The following is a 9,706-nucleotide window of genomic DNA, read 5'->3' on the forward strand; positions in this document are numbered from 1 at the left end:
ATAACCTTCGGAAGTAGTCAGGTGACACGAATTAACCAATGAAAAAGCTGTACGGCGACGTTCCACCAATCACGGCACTGTACGGTACCGTACAAACAGAGATCTGTCAAACAGTGTCAAACAAGGCTGTCGTACAATGGGGATAATAACTACAAAACGGAATTAAAATGAGAAAAGACAAAATAACCAATAAATATATATGGATTACAAAAGATGTGTCTATAATAAGTAAGTAAACAATCCATGTGAATTAAACGCGTATTTCATGATAGAAAACTGCAATCGTATAAGCAGACGATATTCACATAGCTTTGTCAAAGTAAAAATATGTAACTACCATTAAATCCCGTTTAACGTAAAAACCCTTGATAAATCTTAGTAAAACATATTCAAACATTAATTTTGTGGATATTCACAAGCAATTATAACATCGAATTGCATAACAAAATACAACTTGCTAAAATACGAAACTCTGGCTAATACAAATAAGATGTCGGCGGGTTGTAAACAACTTCCATGACTCCAACAATCGTGTGCAATTGTGGCTATTATCAAGCGCTTATTGACTCATAAATAATCAAGTAAAATACAGCAACATGCAAAGATTCTGAAGGTATGCACATGAATTCATAAAATGTAGGATTTCCCGTATAAATCCAAACAAGTATGTCAAATGTGCTAAAAATAGAAAATACCACTTTGAGTAAATAATCAAAGGACTGAAATGTAGTTGTGTAGTTGATGCATAATGAAATCCACCAAGATAATTTTCCCAATAAATTTTGACACAATTAAATCATTAAAAAAATATATATGGATTACAAAAGATGTGTCTATAATAAGTAAGTAAACAATCCATGTGAATTAAACGCGTATTTCATGATAGAAAACTGCAATCGTATAAGCAGACGATATTCACATAGCTTTGTCAAAGTAAAAATATGTAACTACCATTAAATCCCGTTTAACGTAAAAACCCTTGATAAATCTTAGTAAAACATATTCAAACATTAATTTTGTGGATATTCACAAGCAATTATAACATCGAATTGCATAACAAAATACAACTTGCTAAAATACGAAACTCTGGCTAATACAAATAAGATGTCGGCGGGTTGTAAACAACTTCCATGACTCCAACAATCGTGTGCAATTGTGGCTATTGTCAAGCGCTTATTTGACTCAAAAATAATCAAGTAAAATACAGCAACATGCAAAGATTCTGAAGGTATGCACATGAATTCATAAAATGTAGGATTTCCTGTATAAATCCAAACAACAAGTATGTCAAATGTGCTAAAAATAGACAATACCACGTTGAGTAAATAATCAAAGGACTGAAATGTAGTACTGTAGTTAATGCATAATAAAATCTACCCAGATAATATTCCCAATAAATGTTGACACAATTAAATCATTAAAAAAATAACTAATTAATTAAATTCTACCCCAGGCCATTACGCTTCCCTCACCCGAAACTCTTAATTCTCCTGAATTATCCTAAATTAAAGCATTTCTGCACAATGTAGAAAACACACATATAAATTTGTAATACATGCACTAATAGTTAGTAAATGTTAATTAAGGTCTTCCGTTTCCAACGGAAGACCTTCTACTGATTCTGTTGGTCAAGATTATTATTAGGGTCTTCCGCTTCCTTCGGAAGACCCTACTGTTATTCTACTGTTTCTTATTATTATTATATTTTTTTTTTCCCGCTCGATTTTTGACAGGCGATTTCTCAAAGACCTTTGGACTGATTTTTATGAAACTTTCAGGTTAGATACCTTGTAATTAAACCTATTTACACCTGTTTTCAATTTTTTGATGCATGCCTTTAAATGTGAGTTATTGCCCTTTAATTGAAATTTTTGATGTCTCGTTTCCACTAAGAATCTCAAGAACGACGTAAGATATTTACACGAAAGTTGGAGAACTTGTAGCCAATACATTGTAGATGTGCAGAACGATAAAATTATAAGCTGATTTCCTAAAGTTTGGAAGCTATAAAACGGCAAATTTTAGTAATTTTTTTTCTTGAATTTTTGCTACTTTTTGTGCAATAACTTTTGAACCGAGAATATTTTGGTAAGAAATATATAACAAAAGTTGTGTGTAATTACGAGAGCTTTCATATTAGATTAATTAAAAGGGGCTGGCCCCTATAATTAAGGGGTTAATAGCTCATACACGTTTTTTTCTGATAGCTAAAATATTGGTATATTATGAAAAAGTTTGACTGAAATAATTTCGAACTTATTAAATCTTGTCATTTGATATAAAAAGAAATAAACTTCCAGCTATATTTAATTGTTTTTTATATAAAACAAGTATGTGAGAAACCTTTCAGGAACAAGTTGTCTACTATAGCCAGCCAAGCCTTTACTGCATGTGCACATTTTTAGTTGATGCATCTAAAAGATATAGTTTTGATTCGGTGTTTCTTTGTTTTCTTTTTATTCAAATAATTTTAAAATGTGATGATGTACACAACAATAATTAGTACCTAGTTTAGAGGATTTTTGTTTGTAAACAACGCGCGGCATTGTGGGAAATAGGAAGGTACTAAAGACGCGATGTACTAAACACTGATTTGACCTGATTCAAATTTGTCTGTGAATGTTCCAAACAATTGAATTTTTGTATAGCATATGCCTCGAAGTCATAAAGTCTGTATATAAGTAAGTTAAAATACTCAATATTACCATTTAATTAAAAAATTAAAACGTCAGGTAAATATCAGGTCTCTAGTATATCCCGTTTTTAGTGTGCCCCTTCGAGTCGATGTCGGACACATGTTTACAAACTGAAAATAGAATGATTTGTGAAGTTGAACGTTTTCTCACCAAAGAATACGTATGTAGACATGCACACTCATTTAATCTGCAGCTACGAAGTACTTTGTCACTCCTCTGGAACATTATTCTAAGCAGAATTATTCAGATTCATATATTCTAAGAAACTTGTGTGAATTGTTTACGAGGAAATTCCAACTGTCACATTAACAAGGATGAGCACTCTTGACTCTGCTTGGGATTTCCTAGTGATAATTGCATCGAGTGATGAAAGAGCTGACGGCGACATTTTAATGTATGATTGGCTTGGACCATTGGAATGAAGGTTAGAATATTTTTTTATTACTTAAAATACATGACAGTGACATACATTGATATTATTAGAAATACACAGACACACCGATATATTATCTGTTTTACAGTTCAGACGCTCCCTGTTTGGCTTGTAAATCCCCACAGCTTTATATTATACTTTTTTTTTTAATTTGAGAATGTAATTTCAACAAGCCTTACTCACTCAGTCACTGTTACTTTCAAAACCAAAAATGCAAAAATTCCAACACAACAGTCCTACTATCTATCATAGTGATCATACCCTATAATTCAAACTGCACTTAGTGTTACAGAATATATTCAACTAATTATATATTGACAGTGTGACTGTTAGGGTGAAGGCAGATACTTATTTAGTTTTAATTTAGATTGTGCTTGTCAAGCCGCATTTGACATAATGGTGCATCCATGCACAGTGTTCACACTGAGAGTTTATTCAAATGTTTAATTCGAATGATTTCACTGCTCGTTAAATTACTTCCCATTAGCTCCATGTGAACATGACTAAGGATAGCTAATTCAAATTAAATAGAAATGAATTTTGAATGTAGCTTAAACATGTTAAAGAAGCTAAGCACTGTGGGTCCAAAGTATACTGCGGAAAAATTGTGTGGAGCAATGTGCAAGTCAAATCTTCTTTTGCCGAGGTGTTATCATAAGAGCTCGCATTATGGGCAGGGATTTGTGCTGCTGTCTGGACTCGCTATAAATAGATGTTTTCAAAAAGTCTGAATTTTTTTGATATCATACTTTACTGACAAAAAAGGACAAATATTGCTCAGTTAAATTGCAAAAGAAATTTGTTTAAAAAAATTGTAATAATAGAAAGTTTGCTTTTTTGTTTGATAAGACTGCTGTAATGGTTTAATGTTTGTTTATTTGCCTTAATCATACATTTTCAGTCATTTCATGGTGCCACCACTTGGGATGGTATTAGCTGCAAATATAGACTTGTACTTAGCACTTATTGCCTTTAAGAAGTATGAGATCCATTTTGTGCTAACACCTACCATGACACAGAATCTTGGTTTATGCAGTCTCATAGGAGTAACCTGTCTAAAGCATTTAGCAATGGGATTGGAGCCTGAGACGTAAGGTTCAATTTCTTATTGATACTTTGATTGATAATATTTATTTGAGAATTTCACTTATTCATAACTTAGAGATGTTGATATATACTGTTGAATAGCATCACATAGACCTTTACTTAGCTAACTTAAGTAAACATGTACTGTGAGGTTTTTAAGGTCTCATTCATTTTATATGCCGGATGCATGTTAAGGAACATTACTGCATAAATGTTTTTGTCTTAAATTTGAAGCTCTTTACTAATGCCCTGTTCACACGGAGAGTTTAATTCGAATTAAACATAAGTTTACTGCGAATCAGCTTCGCTTAGCGTTCACACGGAGAATTTAATGCAAATTAGTTTACTTCGCATTAGTTTACTGCGCATTAAATTACTTCGCATTAGCTCCGTGTGAACGCTAAGCGAAGCTAATTCGAATTAAATTTTGGGGCATGCGTAATGGCAAAATTAAGTAAAATGCGTCATTTCGGTGGTCAGCTTGAAGTGCTTGTGCTATTTTTGTGTGAAAATTTAAGAAAAAATGTGTTAATCACTAAAATATGTCTCCAGACACTGTGACATTATGTCAAATGCATCTGCTTCTGCATAAGGTGACGTGATTTGCAAATGACATCATAATAGCCTTCCTCACGCCTGACTGTCGAAGTAAAATTTTAATTCGCATTAGTTTACTTCGCATTAGCTGTCGTGTGAACGCAATTTAATTCGCATTAGTTTGATTCGCATTAGTTTACTTCGCATTAATTTACTGCGAATTAAATTCTCCATGTGAACAGGGCATTATATAGAGATATGTTACCATATAGTGTTAAACGTCTTCAAATTAGGGTAGACCTTTACTTTAAACTCAGCAATGTGAGTGTGTTGTGTGAACTTGTGTTAGCAAGACAGTGTGTTGTATGAAATTGTGTTAGTCTGACAGTGGGTTGTGTGAATACTTGTTAGCTGTTGCGTAAACTAGTGTAAGCGAGACAGCGTGTTGTGTGAAATCGTGTATAAAGTGTAAGTGTGACAGTGTGTTGTGTAAACTCGTGTTAGCTAGACAGAGTGTTGATTGAACTCGTATTAGCGAGACTTCGTGTTGTGTAAACTTGTGTTAGTGAGACTGCGTGTTGTGTAAACTCGGGTTAGCGAGACTGCGTGTTGTGTAAACTCATGTTAGCGAGACAGCGTGTTGTGTGAACTCTTATTAACGAACAGCATGTTGTGTGAATTTGAGCTAGCGTGTCAGTGTGTTGTGTGAACTTGTGTTATCCTGAAAATTTGTCGTGTGAACTGGTGTTAGAGAGACAGTGTGTTGTGTGAAATTGTGTTAGCGATATTGCATATTGTGTGAACTCTTGTTAGCGAGACTGTGTGTTATGTAAACTCGTGTTAGAGAGACAGCGTGTTGTGTGAACTCGTGTTAGCGATATTGCATGTATTTTGAATTTGTGTTAGCGTGACAGTGTGTTGTGTAAACTCGTGTTAGCCTGACAGTGTGTTTTGTAAAATGGTATTAAGATTACAGTGTGTTGTGTGAAATGGTATTAGGATGACAGTGTGTTATCGCAACAGCGTTTGGTGCGAACTTGTGTAAGTGAATAGTGAGACAGCCTGTTTTGTGAATTTGTGTTAGCGTGACAGTGTGTTGTGTGAACTCGTGTTAGCCTGACAGTGTGTTGTGTGAAATGGTATTAGGATGACAGTGTGTTGTGTGAAAATGGTTTTAGGATGACAGTGTGTTATCGCAACAGCGTTTGGTGCGAACTTGTGTCAGTGAATAGTGAGACAGCCTGTTTTGTGACTTTGTGTTAGCGTGACAGTGTATTGTGTAAACTCGTGTTAGCGTGACAGTGTATTGTGTAATTTCATGTTAGTGAGATTGCGTGTTGTGTAAACTCATGTTAGCATGACAGTGTGTTGTGTGAATTCATCTAAGCGTGACAGTGTGTTGTGTGAACTTGTGTTAGCTAGACAGTGTGTTGTATGAACTCATATTAGCGAGACTGCGTGTTGTGTAAACTTGTGTTAGCCAGACAGCGTGTTGTGTGAACTTGTGTTAGCAAGACAGCGTGTTTGTGAATTCGTGTTAGCATGATAGTGTGTTGTGTGAACTTGTGTTAGCCTGATATTTTGTTGTGTGAAATTGTATTAGCGTCACAGTGTGTGTTGTGTGTTAGTGTGACAGCGTGTGGTGCAAACTTGTGTTAGTGCGAAAGTGTTTTTCAGTGTTGTGATGGCGAGCTGTGTGATAGCCTAATGGCATCTTTTGTGTCAGTAAGATGGCACGTTTTTATGAAAGTGCTATTGAGCTTTAGCAAGTGGCCCTATCTGGACACACCTTATTATGATTGATCAGTTCTCAGATATACAGTGAATTACCGGTATTATTGTCAACATGAAATCAGCATTTACAGTTGCAATTACCTAGTTAGTAATCATAAGATATTGGTTTGCCAGTTATTAAAATTATGGTGTTCCAATGATGTGAAGTTGCAGTGTGTTAGCATGTTAATTTCAACAGACTGCCACTCCAATGCAGCTTTAAACAACAGGCTGCTGTGTTAACACAAAACAAAATATCATGCAAACACAACTCTAAACAATCTGTTGAGTGTTAGCTTCACTGCGTGTTGGATTCAGTGTGCTGGCATATTATATCTGACGTACATGCTAGCACATTGTCACCTCGTGCTAGTATGTTGTCATAAATACTCTAGCACATTATCCTAGACCCGCTAGTGCATTATTACTTTGCACTTGTATGTTGTCTTATTAGGGAATAGCATAAATGACTGCCTTGATTGGTGTAAACTTCTTTTAATTGATGAAAGAGTACATTAAAATTTACAAATTATACAGGGAAAATGTGACAATATCTTAGAACTCAATTTTATAATCTAATTTATAATCTCATGAATTGCATGTTTTATTGATAAAAGAATTATAAATTAAAAAATTTCAATTTCTTTTTGATAGGTGTGACTCATCTGAATACTGAATTTTGATACCAAGCATGACCGTGATTTGCCAGAAGATCATCTGTTTGGATGTGACATGGAATAAACAGCATAGTGAAAATAAGTCAAGTTTTGGTTTGTGACGACAACTTTTAAACACACTGTGTATCATTTTTAAATTTTGATTTCACAACATAAATCCACAAATATGAGCATATCAATTGCTCTCGGTTTTTCAAGTGAAATAGTTTTTGTAACAGAAATACATGTACCAGTAATTACATTGGACAAAATGTTATTTTTAAATATAATAATATTTTGTTTGTGTTGCATGTTGACCTCTTTATTAAGGTCTTCCCTTTCAAAGTTTAGACTTACTTATTCTAATGATTTAGATAGATCCTCTGTCTTCAGCAGGAATATAAGATCTTGTAATACATGTATGTGTATTTTTACAGTATAATGTAAAAAAAAAATTATTTTGGCACATACAATTAAATAAAGTCATATACATGTGTATGATTCCAAGGAATTCAATACATAGGGCATGTACATGTAGTTTTCTAAAACAAGATTAAAGAGATGTCCAGTCACATTTCAATGTCAACTGCAAAACTGTGCCTGTTGCATACTTATTAGCCCATCTGAGCTAAAAGAACAAGTAAATTTTTTAAAAACATAATTTTATCCATTATCATCATTGTCTAAAATTTCACAATATCATTTTCCAGAACCAAAGTGAAACTTGGCATAGAGCATCCTTAGTGTAGGGGATTCAAATTGTTCTTATGCAGGGCAATACTTTCAAAGAGATTTGTTTCTTTAATGCTGTAAATGTATTATATTTAGCATGTACAATATTTGGTGGAAATTGACTTTTGAATAAGTTAGCGTAGATATTCTTATTTATATTTATGCACAAAACTTTTAGCTTTGTACTTGATTTAGTGATTGCTGCATTCCACAAAAGCCGCTAAAAAAGAATACACAGCCATATGTAATATGTTTACAATATACCTTTCAGAGAATTTTACACTCCTATTGAGGTACCACCAGTTGCTAGTGGAAAGCTGCAAATTCGAAATATACACAACACATTTCTGTGCGTTTATTATAAAAGTATTGTTCTACTTACTGATTGCAACTAATGAAGATTGTTCATCATTATTGTAAATACATTTGGATTTTTTGATTTATTATATAAAAATTTGTTTATTTTATTTACCTAGTTATATTGTATATTAAATGATTTTTAAGCCATTTTTAAGATGGTAATGTAGCAAAACACTTATGTTTCTGTAGTATGACACGTTTCATAAACATAATTGTAACAAAGATGATATATCCGATATCAAAAGTCATAATATTGGAAGTTTAACTGTTGTGGATACGATTTCAAGAATGCTGTTAGAGAGAGTACCCTTTAGACCTCATGCTCACACCAAATTAAAGAATTCAAGTAAGGGTTTTTGAGACAAATCGAAAAAGAGAATGTTAGCAAAGTTGACAATCTAGACAGAAACATTTAATCTTTTGCTTATCGCTTGGAAGGAAGACCCACTCGTTGCTTTGCAACGAGCTTTGCTCTAGTTCTTTTTTTTTTCTTCTACTTCCTAGACGCCAACTTTGAGGCCTCATATCTCACTCATTTATCAACGTATTTCGCTCAAATTTTCAGACATTGTAGACATCATTAAATTCTATCAGAGTGCTATCTAACATTTCAAAAATTCACTTCCGCTTTTGAGTTTTTCCCCTTTAAACGAAAATTTATAGGTTTTCGTTTCCGGATAAAGGCTCAGAGACCACAAAAACTGGAACAGAATTTTTACTGATTTTAGGTAACAGAAGGATTGAAGTTGTGCACATCGGTTTTTGTTTTTCGATTTCTGTATTCACAATGGCGCTATATAGGGGTCAAAAATTAGAACGCCTAAAAGAGCGAAAATTTACACATATTTTCCTTTTTATCTTGAAAACTAAAAATATTTTGTTAAAACATAATGAACAAAAGTTGTGCATAATTGCAAGGGCTTTCATGTAATACTATTCAAAAGGGGCTGGCCCCTATAATAAGGGCTCTATGGAACTTTAAAGTTTTTGCTTTATAACTCAAAAACGGTAAATATTTCGATCTAGATCTTACGAACAAAATTGCTCTTTTACACCTTTTTGATCTGATGAAAATGCTGTTTTGTTCGATTATGCCGGGAATATTGGTAATAACGCGGTAGAAAGCAGGCAAGGTAAACAGGTAGCGTTTTTCGGATTACATTCACCTTGTTTGTTTACAATTATATAACACGCCTCCCTCGATAGCGCGGGCAAAGTCGGTCACCGGTAATCAATCGGCGGGTAATCCAGCGACCCACAGTTATACACAAATAAAAACACAGAATGGTTAAATTCATTCTTTTAATATATAAAATTGTACCTTAATACTATCTCTGTCCTATAAAAATATTATTTTGTTCGAGTCTTACGTATTATAGGAAAGAAAGCTAGGCAGTTCTCATCTTGCTATTGAAGGAAAACTCTGTAGTCTT

The 9,706-nt window shown here is 33.7% G+C and overlaps 1 long non-coding RNA gene across 2 annotated transcripts; it reads left to right on the top strand.

Moving 5' to 3' along the window:
- The first annotated feature begins 1,747 nt into the window (after nucleotides 1-1,747).
- Nucleotides 1,748-8,052, top strand: LOC134267390 (uncharacterized). Of its 2 annotated transcripts, XR_009992149.1 has the most exons (4): nucleotides 1,748-1,778; nucleotides 2,768-3,120; nucleotides 4,031-4,219; nucleotides 7,180-8,052. It is a non-coding gene; the product is annotated as an uncharacterized LOC134267390 (long non-coding RNA). The 2 variants fall into 2 exon arrangements; XR_009992148.1 differs by lacking the exon at nucleotides 1,748-1,778 and having other exon boundaries at nucleotides 2,223-3,120.
- The last annotated feature ends 1,654 nt before the right edge of the window (nucleotides 8,053-9,706 follow it).

This window comes from Saccostrea cucullata, unplaced genomic scaffold (genome assembly GCF_032062105.1).
Source record: "Saccostrea cucullata isolate Sc308-1 unplaced genomic scaffold, CSIRO_AGI_Scuc_v1 ctg9585, whole genome shotgun sequence".
Classification (NCBI taxonomy): domain Eukaryota; kingdom Metazoa; phylum Mollusca; class Bivalvia; order Ostreida; family Ostreidae; genus Saccostrea; species Saccostrea cuccullata.